The following is a 16,663-nucleotide window of genomic DNA, read 5'->3' as shown; positions in this document are numbered from 1 at the left end:
TGTCACTCAGCTACATAACCGGTGCCAGAATGCGCAGCAGTTGGTGTTGCATCTGCAGAGTTACAGAGAACTGCTGTAACTGTTTAACAAAAGAGGTTTATAGATTAGTTTTCAGTGTGGGCAAGCAGAAAATAAAGATACTGATTAATCGGGACAATTTTCTGTGTGGTGAATGCATGCAGGAGTGCAAACAAGGGCAAACACTTGTACTTAAAAGTGCTGTGAAAACAAAAGATCTTCACCAGCACTCGGGCTAGGCTTTATAGGTCTGTCTTACAGACTGGATGGAGAGGAGGGGAGAGGATAAAGTGCATATTTTCCTGGCTTACTGACATTTTGCAGGCCGAAATGGAGCCTTTCAAAGATTTACTTGAACTGATGAAATGACCACAAGGAGATAATATTGATAGAAATCTGTTACTGAACAGGGTATCAATCATGTGAACAAAACTAAGTGGAATAATTGAGGGTATTTTTGTGGAAATGAACCGCTTAATTTAAATTCCCTGTGGCAACCGGCGAAAGATAGCAGTGATTCAAATAAAATACCTTTCATTCCTTGGCTCGTGTCAGATGGGCCTGATGGTTGTGCCCACTCAGACTGTGTGTGTGTGTGTGTGTGTAACTTTAGCTGCAGGCAGATATAATGTAGCTACATGCAGCCTTTCCTGTAAACTGGACCTTTCTGTGTATGTGTTCAACACTTTTTCCCTGTCTCATGCTCCCTCGCCCTCTCTCTTTCTGTCTAAATAATCCCCCTAAAACCACAATTTCCAAAGCCAAGATAGCACTTACACAGCATGCACTCAGTGTCCTGGCGCTCGCGCGGCAATATCTGTTTCTTTTCATATTTCTGAGCAGAAGGCGAGGTGAACGGGGAGACACGAGAAGCACGGGGCCACGCAGGAATTCCTCATCCACTGCTGAAGCTCGAGTTTGTGATGTCAGCAACTCGAAATCAGACCGAATTTTGGTGCGATTGTGTCAAGAGTTTGATGGGAACTGATTTTGTGGAATTGTTCACATCATTTACAATGAGCGGCGGATCTGGAAGTCAGGCGCGGAGGGAGCAGCGGAGGGCTCGAGCTGGAAGCAGGCCTGAAAAGTCCACATTATTCATAGTGTCTGCAGGGCTCTGAGGGATTTTGGGCCTTTCTTTTCCTTAAACCCCAAATCCTAGATGTCAATGAAACAATATTGTAAAATATAATATTAATCATTTGACAAATGATCTTACATTTTTCTGAACAATAACAAACACACACAGGATCACACTCAGAGCACCAAATTCATGTGAAACTGCTTCACAGTCACCATGCCAGTCTGAGTTGACTCAGTGTAGCCAATATTATCCTTAATGTCTTTCTGAGCTTCATCACCAGCATTAAAACATCACTGCAACCTCTCTATTTATATATCACCTCCACCAGACATGTCACATCCATTCCTTCAGAGGATGAAATGTGTCCCTGCCTTAACGTTGCCTTTCACAGCATTTCATTCTGCTCCTTGTGTGCTAAATTTCTCACTCTAACTTAAAAGTAAACTGTATAGAAGAAGGTACTTTTTCTAATGAAATGTAAACTATTGGTGGGTAAAGATGTCGACATTTTCTACTTCATGAAGATAGTTATGTTGCAAGTTTTTCCTCACATCTTTTTTTTATAAGTCCCAGACAGTGATGGTGTGATGCTTTAGCCCAGCAGGGAGTGATATATTGTTTTATTTCTAGAAGCTTTGGATGGCTTAGCAATCATCCAAAGTATGTGTCCACCGTCTTTTCTCTTTCTGAGGGGAGCTATTGCTGTCTGAGAGATCTTCTGCCCAGTATAATGAACCCTGTGTGTTATTTTACATCCAATAAGCTGTTTGTTGGTGTTGTTGCTCATATAGACAGTGTATTAGTTGGGAGGGACTGATAAATTGTGCATCTATTGTACTGTAGCTCTGGATATTGGGCATTGATTGCTATTATTTTTTTAAAGTGGTATTTTGGGGGATTTTTTGTGACAATGACTGTTCAAAGTGACAATAAGAGACGCATAAAATAGCTCAGCTTCTATTAAAAAACATCTTTGCTTTGTGTTGTACACATAAAATCCTCCATGACTTTCTTTTAATAAATGTAGTGCTGAAGCCAGGGACCCACTCCCACCAGATAATTATGAGGAGGAGCAGATCCCCAGTGGAGGTCTACCTGGAGGCCTAACCCTACTAACACTTCTTTCTTCCTAGAAAAATAAAGGTGAACCTAAACTATGTGTTCATTCTTGTACCTACCATGAATCCAAGTTTATATTTAAGCTTCGTAGCTTTCCAGGAACTATAAAAATACAGCTACGGGACATTTTTAGACTGTGTGACACATCATCATGAGGCCACAAATCAATCCCATGATTAGTGTTATTACTCTGACATTGTACATTTTTTGATGATGCCAACATCGTGACAGCGCGGGGGTGGGAAGGTAGGTTGGGTAAAATACTGACTTGCTCTCAATGCTCCTGGCGTGTGAATGAACGTTAGATAGAAAGGCGTTGGACACATTAGAAAGTGCTTGCGTGAATGTGTGTGCGAATGAGACCGTTTGTAATAAACACTTTGCGTAGGAAAGTGCTACACTGGAGCCCTTTCTTACTCGGGCAGTACACCGACAAAATTTGAAGTAGATGAGATGAATGGTTCGCGAGAATACCGATGAAAGCATTTATGTCCAGTTAGATGATTAGATCGTGTTTCCTGTACACAATTTTGATGCTGAAATGAGTCAGCAGGTGCACAATGAAACTATACATGGTGGAGCTGATTGCCACAGACACACTGCTGGTTTGGGGATTTGTTAATAGTAGGAAAAAATATAGATTTATGCCAGCCTTATATGTAAAATGTGACATTTGAGCTCATAGGAAAAGACAGGCATCAAAGAGCTCGGTTCAACATATGGCATGTGTCTCTGATCTGCTAAGACAAACTGATGGGTTCAATTTGTTTAGCTCAGACAAGTGCATATGGGCCATTTTAACTCACTGCTACGTGCAACTCGAGTGACTTTAAAGCTTAACCACAATGTCAGAGGCATTGTTTAGACCCTAATACTGCGAGACAAACACATGGTGCTTATATGTGTAATGGGCTAAAACGCATGAGAGAATGCACAAAAGATCTGAGGCGCGGTTGGTGAAATGAATATGACCCCCTGCACTGTGAAGGGTTTTCAGAGATAAAAAAGGCACAGCCAGGCCTGGGGGTGAAGAAGTAAGAGAGTATTTATGACACAGCTACAAGAAACTACTTTGTAATCAAATCTAATTTACACCATCCTGAGTATCCCCCAAAACCCGACAGCTGACAGGAGGGGAAATTATTTCCATGTTGACGGGCGACATTTCTACTTTTTCACGCAGTCGTTGCCTTCGAAGCATCTTGAACCTTTTTCCAGAGCAGATTATGGCAGGGCTGTATTTTTTAACGGTGACACGAGGGACATAAACGTCTTCAGAAATGATCTCTTTTATGTAAAGAAGATTTATGGGTTTTTTGGGTGCACAAATGCACATTTCAAGCTGTAAACATGTTGCAGATGTGGGGGGAAAGGCTAGATGGCGGGAAGGGTTTCGAATTCACCACCATGAGAAGCTAAAAAGGGGAGAATTTTATCCTTATGAGTTTGTAATTTAAAGAAACAAGAGACTAACGGGTTCTTTTTTAAAATCTTAATTTTTATTTCAAAAATATGAATTGTTTGGAATCGCTGCAACACTGCCAAGATTTTTGCAACAATCTGCTCGCTAATGACTGAAGTGGAAGCTTTATGTACTTTTATGCTGTAGCAATCATGCAGCGTTTTTATCCCCAAGTATTTATTCTAATTCTACTTGTTTTGTTTTGTTTTTTCCCCAAGACTTTTCCCCTTTTTCTGTTTTCAAATGGCTTCTTCTATCTGTCCTTACCCAGCTAGAGCTGCAGAGGGAGACAAAGGACCAGAGAAGCTCTCACTTCAGGTCAAACCTCTCTGGCTTGGGTCAAGCTTGTCCTCTTCCCACCAGCACTCTGGTCTTTCACGCCGTTAAAAAAGCAGATCCCCTACTTTTTGATATAGAACAAACTTTACTTTAACCACTGTTTCCTTATTTCATTGCAGCACTGTCGGTCCCCCCACTGTTTAGATTCTAATGAACATTAAGCAACGTGCAGCTCAGAAAATTCCTCTTTCTGATTCTGCCGATATTGTTTCACGTGTCCGGTGATTATTCAGCGAGCCTGGTGTAGTTCAGTGTCACTAGCAATGTTGTGTGTGTCTGACATCCTCAAGGGGGCTCTTTACTCCCTTGTTTCAACGCCGTACATCCACCCCCATCATCCCCACCACCCCTCAGTCGTTCCACCATCTTGGTTCCTGCCATCAGAATTTCAAAATTTAACGGTCGTGTTTATTTGTGCGCCTTTAGTGAACATATATTCCACTTCTCACAAAGTCCCCCCGCTGAGCACACAAAAGCAAGCACTTTTTGACAAAATTGAAATATTTGTGCACTCTATTTAACCATCAGCTAAAGGAGCAAAGACCTGGAATTTAGTAAAATGTATCGGAAATTAAAAGAGCAGTGTGTGTGTGTGTGTGTGTGTGTGTGTGTGTGTGCGTGTGTGTGTGTGTGGAGCCACCTTCACCAAAACTTTGGTTTACTTGTTTCTCTGATAGAAACACGAGCCTGTTATTAGAAATTGACAGTGGGTTTTGGTTTCTATCGGATCTGCTGGTGTCTACAGCAGCTACACAAACAAACTGAATTCACACAAAGTGCTCTCTGAATGCAAACTCCAAATGTCCTGCAGTTCCACACAGTGGCATTTTGCAACTTTGTATCTCCTAAACAATTATGCTTATTAGCATGATTTTTTTCAAAAGTGCTAATCCATGAACGTCCACAGAAAAATAAAGCAAGGACAAAAAAAAGAAAAGAAAAAAAGGCGGAGGTCATACGTGGTGGTCATCGGGGTTCTGTGTAATCCGAGGTTCAAATCCCATCTGCTGCCTTCTGTGTGGCTGTCTTTTGATGGCGATCAGACTCAAACGAGGAACCCAAAACTACACTCTCACATCCACCTAGTGACTTTCAACTAATAACATGTCATTTAATTTTCCTCGCTGTCTGTATTTCGACAAGATTCGGCAGTCACGAGTGGCCTGGGAGGAGGCATATTAATAGCTTATTATTTTCATGATTTTTTTGTGTGATTATAGAGCACGTTTTAAGATTAATTCTGCATGATCAATACGCTGCTAGCAGGGCATCAAGTAAGAGTTTTCCTCAATATCCGGCTAATCATTGCTTTTTTAATATAATGGATTAGAAAGTTGTTGTATAGCTGGAATATTCTAATATGCTTTGTTCATTTTCCACTTAAAAGGGTGGGTCTTCTACAAGTGTCGAAATTTTCCCTTGGTGGGTGGGGTATTTTGTGTAACAAAACACAAAACTGCATGTGTTAACATTATTCAAATGAGTCCAGATTGTTTTTAATTCAGAATATGTTCATTCAGTAGTTCTTGTTCATTTCAGTACTACTACTAAATTATTTCCCACACCATTAAAACATCATCAGCATGAGCTTGAAATGCTGCTACAAGGCAGGATGGAGCCGTGCTTTCATGCTGTTAATGTCAAATTCTGACACTACTGTCTGAATCCTGCAGCAAAAATCGACACTCACCATGCAAAGTTTGTCCATTATTGGTGAGCTCAGGCAAACTATTGCCTCAGTTTCATGTTGTTAGCTGACAGGAGTGGCATCCGCTGTGGTCCTCTGCTGCTGTAGCCCATCTGCTTTAAGGTTTGATATGTTGTGTGCTCAGAAATGCTCTTCTGCACACCTTGGTAGTAACAGGTGGTTATCTGAGTGACTGTTACCTTCTTATCAGCTTGAAGCAGTCTGGTCATTCTCCTCTAACCTCTTCCATTAACCAGCTATTTTCTCCCAGACGATATTATCTCTATTTTCGGACCACTCTCTCCAAACCCTGGAGGGTTGTGTGGGACAGTAACCCATCCACACCAGCCCATCTACCACCAACACACCAACAACCATTCAAAGCCACTTAAAATACCTTTCTTTCTCATTCTGATGATCAGTTTTTCAGTATTCCATCTTGACCACGTCTACATACCTAAATGCAATGAGTTGCTGCCAAGTGACTGGCTGATTAGATTTTTTCAGTTAACGATCAGAGTGTGTGTAACCTTGGCAGAGCAGAGCTAGCAAAATGCCAATAGCTTGTCTAGTGTGGGCTGTGGGATTGATTGCTAGCTGTTGTTGGACATGGAATCTAAGAGTTCGGCCATACAATCCCAGGTCTTTATGGCACTACTTTCACTTGTCACACTCTAGCTAAAAATAAAAAAGGAAGGCATCACCATGCAGCTCTACTAAAAAATATGACTTTGAAATGTAATTTGTAACCATGCTGATTTCTTAAAGAAGCAGAGCACTAAAATAGCTTAAAAGAAAACGGTCAACGTCCGTAGACGGCAGTTCATAGATGAACAGCTTCCAAGTCTTCAGAGGTGCTTTACATGTGCATTCTTTCTAAATGATTGATTGTGTAGAATTGCAAAAACAGCCCTCAGCTTCCTTGTTCTACAACCTCTACAAATCACTTTCCTGATAAGTTTGTGGTTTTAATCATTACTTTTAAACCTTACTGAATACATCCAATTTTTTTTTTTTAAATTGTATATTATGGTCTCATTATAGTCCAAAGGAGGATAAAGCAAGGTCCACATTGTCTACTGTGTGTTTCTCAACCAGATTCTCCCTTCACTCGTCACAGGTTGTTTCAAACTAAACACTAAAATGGTATTTTGAAAGAAGATGTGATGGCAGAGCAAACTCTCAGCTTGAGGCTTCACAACAGGACCTCAGTAACCACTGGGTGATGTCATAGTGGGTAGGTCCATCTTTTATATATAGTCGATGTAAAAGCTCTGGCCCCCCAAAAAAGTAAAAATCCATAATTCAGAGTTCTTTATTAAGAGCCAACTAATATGGATGTTAATAATCAAGTAGTTAATGATGAACACCTGTACTGATGACCTTTACTTAAAGTGTTACCACGTATACGCCTATAAAGGAGGAAATATATGAGAAGTGTAATTTTTTTAAAAGGAAACTTGGTTAATGATGGTATTAACAGCGTGAATGGTGATGTGAACGCTCACTAACACATCAGCAGACCTGTAAATCCAGCGCAGCTGTGTGATCCAGTACAACTTGATTTGATCTGTGAGTAATTCATGTGTGAAGAATTATTGCACTGGGGCTCTGGGAATCAAACATGTGTTATACTTCTGTAAGTCTCTATTCCCTTGAAAATACTTGGCCCTTAATGGGTTGGGTCTGACTGTTGAAACACACTAGAAATCGCTCCCACTCTCTTTCTCTTCCTCTTGCACTCTCTCTCGGGCGCACACACAAACACACACACAAACACACACAAAAAAAACAACGCACAAATTGACACAACCGCAACCTCTTAACCGGTTTTAGCAGGCCCTATTAGCTCAAATCAGAGAAAGTCAAGAAAAAAAAGTCTTTTGTAAGAGTCACATCGTGTTAGTGCTGACCTGGCTGATTGAGTTTGCTCACAATCACATGGGTCAAGGCTGGGGTGAAGCTCACGGATCATTTAGTTTAATGGCTGTTTCCTGCCTGCTCAAATGTACGTGCCATATTGTAGGAAACAGGCAGAATGCAATGCAGCATGCAGCTATATTATTTACAGGACATAATGCAGAAAGGGGTGGGGGCATGGTGATGGTTGTGGGGGTTAGAAAGTATAAAGAGAGGAAAGAAAGGAATACCGAGGAGCGCTGAGAGAAAGCAAAAAGCAACAGCAAGAAAGAGAAAACCAGAGGGGAAGAAAGAGATGGTGACAAAGGCAGAGGGAGGAACTCTACTAATTTTGTGGCCTGTCTGTGTCACTAGCACCCTGTTGGGACGACAGATGTGCGGATGATGTCATGTAGAAAGGGGATAGGGTGGGAGGGTGGAGCGATGGAGGCGCGGGAGGACAGTCGACAGGCGGAGCCTCGATCTGAGAGAAAGGGAAGGGTGAGGGGGGTGGGGGAGAAGGAGCCGGACTGTGGCAATCTTGCATTGCCCCGCAGTCATGCAATTATTCATTTCACAAGATGTAGTTTACAGAGAGACTCCAAACAAAAACTCAAACTGCTTCTTAACAGCCCTCAGTGTTAGCTCAAAGTGCTTACACGACTATGAACCGCTCTGGTAGATCGAGAAGAAACCAGCGAAACAAAAAAAAATGCAAAAAAGTCTGCCATGCTATCGTCAGTTTTTCGCTGCAGAGTGCAGCGAATGTGCTGAACCGGTGGTTTTACTTGCAGGACCTCTCACAAAGCGCAGCCTCTCCAAACCACACAGGCCATTGGAGCTATAATTTACTTAGTGCAGTCATTGCCGAAGTTTACCCTCCCATCCCCTGACCAGCCACAGCATAAGAACCCAATTGTTCTCGTGGTCTGCAGCGACAATGGCTATTTGTGGTCATCCGGAGAAAAAGAAAAGTGAGAAAGAGAAAGGGATTCAAGAGGGGAGAAAGCAGAACCGTGCGATCGAGTAATTTGTACCGTTCACTGCTAAAGATATAGTCAGGGTCAAGCTCAGAGAGAGAGAAGGGTCAGGGTGACTGCCGAGCCCGGCTGGGATCGCCTCAAGGACACGATTTTCCCAACCAGCTCCCGTGCTTTAACCCATCCAAGCCCCCTAGAACAGTTAGAACTGTGTGAGCGACTTTAGCAGCAAGCCTACCAGCCTCCTCTGCCCCCCACCTGTGCCCTTTCAGGCCAATTGTGCTGGCACGGCAGAGGGAGAAATTGAATGAATTAGGCAGTTGGATGTTGCCTAATGGTCGTACTGCACAAATGCAGCCATTCCTGGCATTGTTATGTGTTCGAGTGAGACTGAGAGGGATTGTGCTCCTCGGTCCAGTGCAGGAAAAGCAGCTAATAAGTGACACAATCTGTGGGAATCAGCTCAAACCAAAAAAGAGGACTGAGGCAGATCTTTTCTCCGTTTTTGGAGACGTTATTGATGAGGAGGGAAGGTACAGCTGTGGATTTAAAGCGACATCATGTGAAAGTTTTAGTGCCTCCTGGTTTTAGAAGCGACTGCTTGAAAGCCAAATAAAAAGATCCCATCCTCTCCTCATAAAGTAGCACCGGCTACTGGAGTGTGGCCCCTGCCCCCTGACACAGGCCACATGCCCAATGTGAACACAGTGCCGCTTTTCAACACTCAGGCCTAGAGTTACACACGGCAGCTGCGGCGCACTGCTGTCCTGCTCTCTCTCTCGGGGAACTGACTATGACCTGAGCTTGAGGACACCCTCGGCCCTCTTGGTAATCATTGACCTGTTACCTGTGGCAACTAAGCCACAACGAACCGTACGACCACAGGACTGCTGATAGCGAGGCGATAACGTCGGCGTGTGGATAACAGCGCAGGCATGCGTGCTCACGCTTTTTTTTCTAAAGGAGTTAGATTACGTATTTATATATATTGGGCTGAATTATCAGCGTCACGGTTATCCCTGTAAGCCCCAGAAAATCCCTAACTCCTGTTCATTATCTCCTTAAACAGGGCGTTACTGTAAAAACAAGTATGCTCATCCAAGCTTTACTGCATACACAAAACTTTATACTTTGTGAATACCAAGCACAAAGGCAGCGGAGACTTTTTGACCCTTGATTCTGACTCCAATCTTTGAACTTGTGCCAACTGCCGATCGGACACCAGCTTCCCTGCCAAATTAAAATCTGTCGCACTCAAAGAGTTAAAGTATTCAAAGAGTTGGGTTGCTGTGGCACTAAAGTCTGCCACCAGAGTGACTCAATTTTCACTTTTACAACGGCACCATGAGATGATGTGCCATGTATTACCCATTTGGTGCGCGTGCCGAAGTGAGCTGTTGAGGAGTTTATCAAACTTCTTACACTCGGCATGCTAATCTCAAAAGAGCTTTTTTGCTCCCGTGAGCTAAAAAAACTAGAGATGGTGAAGGGGAAGGAGGTCATGATTGGCGTGCCCCGGTTTGAGTGGTGTGATCGATCATGTCTCAAGTGTTTTTCGTGGTACTAGGTGGGGCGTGGCACTGCACTGCAGTAAGTTTGAGGGCGGGGGTGGGGGCCAGGCCAGGGGTACCATCCAAGGAGAGGAAGGAGCAGTGAGAGGAGGGTAGGTGGAGGAGGGAGAGACAGAGACAGACAGCAGTTTGGTCCTTGACAAAGCCTCCTCCCACTTTTTTTCCACACCTCCTCCAAACTTGCTCCTTCCTCCTCTTCCCTCTCTGTGGCTGCTGTCTTTGGGTACTCCATGCAGAATGGTCTGTGTCTGAGAGCAGTGGCCTGAAATAAAACTAAGAGGGGCCTTGGGCGGTGGAGAATGCTAGCTTTGTCTCAGCTGCCATCCACACTTTCTGGAGACGTGGGCTCAAAGAGAGGGTCTGATTGCAAATTAGAAGTGCCGAATAGAGCACCCTGGCCAACTCCACTAGATTCAACACTGTTTACGCCATCTCGTCTCCTCGCCCGTCCTCCTCGGACACTTTGCCGGTTCGATTTTATGAAAAAGTCCCGTAAAAGAAGGTTAATGGCGGGACTCGGTGCTTTTCTCTCGTCAATACTTTTCACGTAATTGATGCGAGTGAGTGTTCAAATTCAGTCAAATGAAACATTGATGAGTACTGAGTGCAAAAGTCAATTTGGGTGTAAAATTTTGGATGATAAGTGCCAAATACGACATCTGCAGCAAATCCACCAGTGACATTAACATCTCCTAATATTTGTTTTACCTGAAGCTCACTTTATTATTATTGGAGCATTTTTTTTTCTTCCCAGGCAAAGGAAACGTGGGGATTTTATAGTTTCAGGTCCACTTTTGAGGGAAAACAGACAAAAAAGATCATTAATAATTAAATATATTTCCTGTTGAAGGTATTTTATAATTTGAGCATGTTCATTTACAAAATTTAAGGAACTGTGAAAACATTTCTAAAGGTGATTACAAAGAAAAAAAAGTTCAAAAGTGCCTTATGATAAATGCTTTTCTACAAAGAAAGGACATGGTGAAATAATAAAATACAGAATACTTACATTACACAATAACTTCACACTTCTGTGCTGACCACAATTACTAATATATTATATTACAATGAATATGTTTATTAATATCTAAGAAATTTAAATAACAGGGTTGTATGTGTGTGTGTGAGAACAAATATGAGCCTGAGCCCTACATAAGAATTTGATGTTTCTTCGCTTACATAAAATAATATATTAAGCAATTACTATCGCCTATGTGTGTTAATAAAATATTATCATCTCTATAATATATATATATATATATATATATTAGTTATAAACATCACAACTGTAAGTAAAAACATTACCCTATTTTTTTTTATAATTGGCTTTAATTAATAAAAGTTTACACACAGCCTTTTTTCATGAACTATTGCAGCTTTAAATATGTGTGTGTTTGTCTTAATAATATGAACTCGTGTTACCTTCTAATCCCAGTAAGCTATAGCCTACATTCTCAGGCCATAGGCAGCTGAGCTGTAACATCTCTCTCTCTCTCACACACACACACTCCTAATCCTATAGTATGGCTCCATGCTCGTGAATATAGGTGTTCTGTACGCTTGTAAATACAGGTTTACGTGCACTCATTGCACACTCTGCTAGTTCACAGTGTGATGCTCCAGTGCTAATGTGCACAGAGCTTAGAAAAAACAACTAACACAAGCAGTGGTTTGATCACGAACTGAGGGACAAACATGCTTCTGTTCAACTTCTGTTACTAGTGTTAAGTTTTTTCCCACAAAATAATCACATTGACATATTTCCACCTGTGTTTTTAATGTTTTTCTTCCTATTAATATTATTACCATGATTTTTAAGGGAGGATTTTAATTAATTAGCTCCCTTAATAATTGACTTTTTGGTCCCCCTTTATTAATTTACATTGAGCAGTTGATGGTGAGGGAGTGTGTTCTTACACATTCCAGAGGAATATTAAAAGTTAATTTTTTATCCTTGCCTTCAGAGAATCTCATTTCTCAGTAACATACCTGAGGAAAAGGTTAAATCTTACAGGGAAGCCACTTTTGTGTGTGTTTACATTATTAAAGAGTGACTGTGCAGAGCTCTGTGTAAGGAGTATAACGTTTGATGAACTTTCCATGTTATTATAAATAATTTTAGATTAAAAAAAAGATTTAGACCTAAAGATGCGCACTATTTATTTTTAGTCCAATCATAAAATTCCCCTACAAACTCTCTCGGAAAACATTTCCCCCCTAGTACACGGACTCTATTACAGTTTCATTTCCTTACATTAAACTAGTATGACCCAGCATGAAAAATCAAATTATTAGCTATTAAAATATCTCCCACGTCCCCTCGCTTTTGCCACTTGGGTTTTTTTTTAATTTAATTTATTTATTTATTTTTAGCAACTTTTCAAAATGTCGGGGACGTGCTCCAGCAGCTCTGGTTTGACTCATCACCACAGCTGATTAATCAATAAAGTGTCTGTGAGGCAAACTGGCTACCTCAACAAGTCCGGGCTTGTCTGCGAGTCACCTGTGGCGTCGAATGAATAAGGAGGTCTTCATTAACTTGCAGAGAGGACAAAACTGAATGAAGCTCATTAACTGCAGGGAGGGAACAGGTGTGTGAAGTCCCGCTTTCGGGGAGTGTGTTTTAAAAGCTAGCAGATGAAGAAAATGAAGTAGCCTAGCTGTGGAGGTTAAGGTCTAAGCTAACATGAGAATTACATTTAAGTTGATGTGCTGTTAATAGAGCGCCGTTAGCCCGGACGGATGGTGACGCAGCACATTTTGCTTGTTTTGTGGCTATTTTTCTTTAGCTTCACACTTGCAGTTTGTTTTAAAAGCACACACTTTTATGAATAATACTTTACAGCAAAGCTACTTACCAGAGTAATTGTTAATTACAAAAGCAGGGGTGGTGCAAGTGGGGAAAAAGGCATGGTATGTGTGTAATAATTCAAGGTGGGGCATAAAACCTGTGTGCCATGGAAAATATGTGACTTTACAGTGACCTTGGTGGTTGTTTTATAGCATTTTTGTTTTTAATTCTTTAATATTCTTTTACTGTTGTAAATAATTTCGCGGCAGTAATTTGTGCTATTTTCAGCACCAGTAAAAGTTGACGGCGGAATTAAAATAGTCTTTTTCACGAGGCTGACAAAAGTTCACGCCAGCAAATAGTGCTTTTTAGGTCCGCGGAGGGGGCAGGAGGGGAGGGAGTGAGGCAGCCCTTAATAATCATCTGAACGCAGGCTCGTTTTTGCTGATATTTCAGAGTGGTGGCTTTTGTTTTTCCCCCCCTTTCCCTTCGTATTTTGGAGTCTTTAAATAAGCAGCACGGCAGAGCAGCCTGCACCGCACAGCGGTGTGGTTGTATAACTCGTGTTTCACCTCAGCTGAACTTGACGCATCTGGTTCACCGGCGGCGCGAGTCGCACGGCGCAGTCTGCTGTCTGTCCCCACTGAACCGAGCTGCATGGCCGGCCGAGAGAGACGCGGAGAAAGAAAGGGGGGAAACGCAACACTTTCGTGACATAGCAGCGGCTCTCGGAGACCGAGTCACGGGATGACTCCTCCACATCTCAGTCTGCAAATATCGTCCCTTTCTTGCTTTTTTAATTTCCTGCTGTTTCGTGGCTCCAGACACAAAAAGGAAGACGAGTCACCGTGGGCTAAAGGAAATATAAAGCCGGCCGACTTGGACACGCCGGAGCAGACCATCCAACTTGAACTTGAGACGAATCGGTGCGTATTAAAATGCCGCTCTATACGTTTATTTTTAGTTTTAAATTTGTGCCAATTGCGTAAAATTACATCAAAGGTTTTGTTTTAAAAGCAAAAGCAATACAGCGTGTGTGAATTGTGGCGGTGCGTCTCCCCTCCACCAACACCCTCCCCAGACTGAGTCAGTGGATATTGACACTGTTATGACTGAAACAGTCCTTAGGGGAAGTTTCCAGCGTGCCCGAAACCGTTTAATAGCTTAAAAAAGTCTTTAAAATTGAGAACAAGTCGCAGACACCTTATAGTCTATACGCGGTGATGGAAATGGTCGCCAGGCTGTAAATTCTCCGTCGCAATACGAGAAAAGAGGTCGCCTTCCCGTGCCCTAGTTTCTGCTAGCTGAGAGGCATAATCTTCCCCCCTTTGTTGTCCCCGATGCAAACACAGATAGGCAGCCGGGCGGATCGCGTCAATCCAGCGGAAAACATCACCGCTCTCCAAGTGATCAGTTTGAAGGATTTGATGGGGGAAAAGGAAAAATGTGCGTTTAATTAGTAAAAACTGCGTCTCCCGGAGCTGTGCGCCCCGAGATGATGAGCGTATGTAAGACCCGAGAACATATGGTAGAACTGTGCGGTTTCCCCCTGATGTGTCACTGTGGTTTCCCCTCAAGAGAAGTTTTTTGATGAAATTAATTCATTGAAATCCGAGAGCAGCTAACTCAGCAGTAGCTGAATGTATTTTTAATGCTCTAAAGGCCCGTTTGGTGCTTCCTGGCTGTGTCTCAGGTGTACACTGAGCTTCTCTAAAAAGACACATGCTTAAATTCCCCGTGAGATATTAGATTTGTGATGCGTTTGATGTTGATTTGTTTGATGTTACACGTGGATGTGGGCAGTAATAACAGGTGCTTTACACTGGCCAGGTAGCAGCACACAAAGTTCTTTTTACAGCCTCGTTCTTTGATTGTTTTTGGCTGAAGATAATCACACAGATTCCTGCTAAATAATAAATAAAGTGGGGAAATCATCGTCCTCTTCTAAAAGCAACTAAAGCAAAAATGCAGCCTGCACATAAAGTCATAAAAGCATGGTTGCTTTGTAATTTGCACTGGGTGTAAATTTATTAAATTTGACTCTATTGATTTAAAGCACAAGTCTCCTTTTTTGTTAGCTTCATACTCAAATTTACTGCTGTCAGTTTATCTTGGATATATCACTCAGGCCACACTTCACCGGCACGGAAACGCATCGCAGGTTAAAGGTTAAAAAGTGGCCCACGCACACCTTAGAGAATTGCCTCTCCTTTCCAGTTCATCTCTGCTCATCTGGCTACATTTTTTTCTTTTTTGCTTTGTGAGTGTATGTGTGCCTGTGTGCTCTCAAGGCTTTGTGTGCAGCCTGGTTGGCCGGTCGGGTAAGATTCTGTTCATTCTGGAGTGTCGGTCAAATTTGCAAAGAAGCAGCAGCGTTTCCCAGGAAAAGATCTGTGTTAGCTGACAAAACACGGCGTGTTGTGCTATTGCCACATTCTCACCATGAAAGAGGAACACAACTGTCAGGAGCCAAAAATTTGAGCGGGGTCAGAACGACCTCTTGGCTGCAATAGCTTGGTCACAAACACAATTTTTTTCCCCTCTGTGTCTTATGAGATTTATGTTTATAAGGCACAATCATGGTTATAAACAGGAAAATGTGCCTTTGAGAGAATGCAGCAGAAACACAGGTGGCCTTTAGACAATGGGCCGGGGTTCATTTCTCTACAGTGAGGCAGTGGGACAGAAGAAAGGACATGGCTGTGGAGTGAAAATTGACGTGATTATTTTCAGATTCAGTCTGCCACCCTGTAGCTCTGAGCTCCGTTGTGGGCCATACTGGCAGTGGCCAATATGGTAGGAAAGAAGAAGGCTTGGATTCAGCAAAAAAAAAAAAAAATTCCTCTCATTTGCTTTCAGAGCAGCTTCATCCTCCCTCCCACACTCCCTGCCACACTCTCATATCTCACGCAATTGATTGAAACCCTAAACGGCAAGATCAGGACGGAGCGCAATCCAGCCTTTCTATGAATAGTTGATTGGACGTGATGGCGATGTGGTGTGTTGTTACTTTAAGGCCATTTCAGGTCAGAGGGCGGGGGGCGGTGGGGTTTGGCGAGGGGGATTTTCGGCGTGCACTGCCGATGCTGCAGTGTGGCGTCTTGTGCTCGCCCACCCCATCTTTAGCTGTTTCGTATAGGCGCGCAGAGTCCTGTCGCTCCCTAATCAGGTCATCTGGCGTTTTGAGAACTCACACATACTCCTTTAGCTTTTTGCCTGAGAAGGGCTTTAAAATGTGTTTGTTTTTTTCTCCTTACCCCCTTTTTAATTCGTCATTTATTTTATCGTGTGTGACAAAGCCACCTTGTCATGTTCTAATCTGCACAGATGGATGGTGTGTTAACAGTAGGTGGGCGTCTGTCACTGATTATTTAAGTTTTCTCTGGTATTAATAATGTGGAAAACCATGAGATGTAAAGTGTGTCACTAGTGTGTGTATATCCCGAGTGCAACAGGCGTTTGTTTGCATGTGTGTTTGTTGCTCTGCTGTGCTTTTGCTGTCCCCACCAAACACTTCACATTTGAAGTCTCTGTGCATCTCAGCACAGGGCATTTAAGTGCTTGACCTAATTTCTCTGGCAGCGAAGAATCCACTCGTGAAGGCCTTCTTCTGTGTGTGTTTGTGTGTGTGTATGTGCGCACGCGCGTGTTGCTCTGGGTGTTTCCTCCTTGCCTTTCTAACAGGAAGCTGATGTGGAGTTCAACTGAGGACA

The 16,663-nt window shown here is 42.6% G+C and overlaps 1 long non-coding RNA gene across 2 annotated transcripts in view; it reads left to right on the top strand.

Moving 5' to 3' along the window:
• Positions 1 to 12,594: 12,594 nt before the first annotated feature.
• Positions 12,595 to 16,663, top strand: part of LOC113008850 (uncharacterized) — a 33,476-nt gene continuing 29,407 nt past the window's right edge. The window contains exon 1 of one of the 2 annotated variants that reach the window (XR_013902561.1): positions 12,595 to 12,750. This is a non-coding gene — a long non-coding RNA (uncharacterized LOC113008850). Of the gene's footprint in view, positions 12,751 to 13,352; positions 13,877 to 16,663 lie in introns of those variants that run through there. The other variant, XR_003270074.2, reaches the window with a different exon arrangement.

This window comes from Astatotilapia calliptera, chromosome 17 (assembly GCF_964374335.1).
Source record: "Astatotilapia calliptera chromosome 17, fAstCal68.1, whole genome shotgun sequence".
Classification (NCBI taxonomy): domain Eukaryota; kingdom Metazoa; phylum Chordata; class Actinopteri; order Cichliformes; family Cichlidae; genus Astatotilapia; species Astatotilapia calliptera.
The sequence above is the reverse complement of the archived record's forward strand: the minus strand, read 5'-3'. Positions and strand labels throughout refer to the sequence as shown.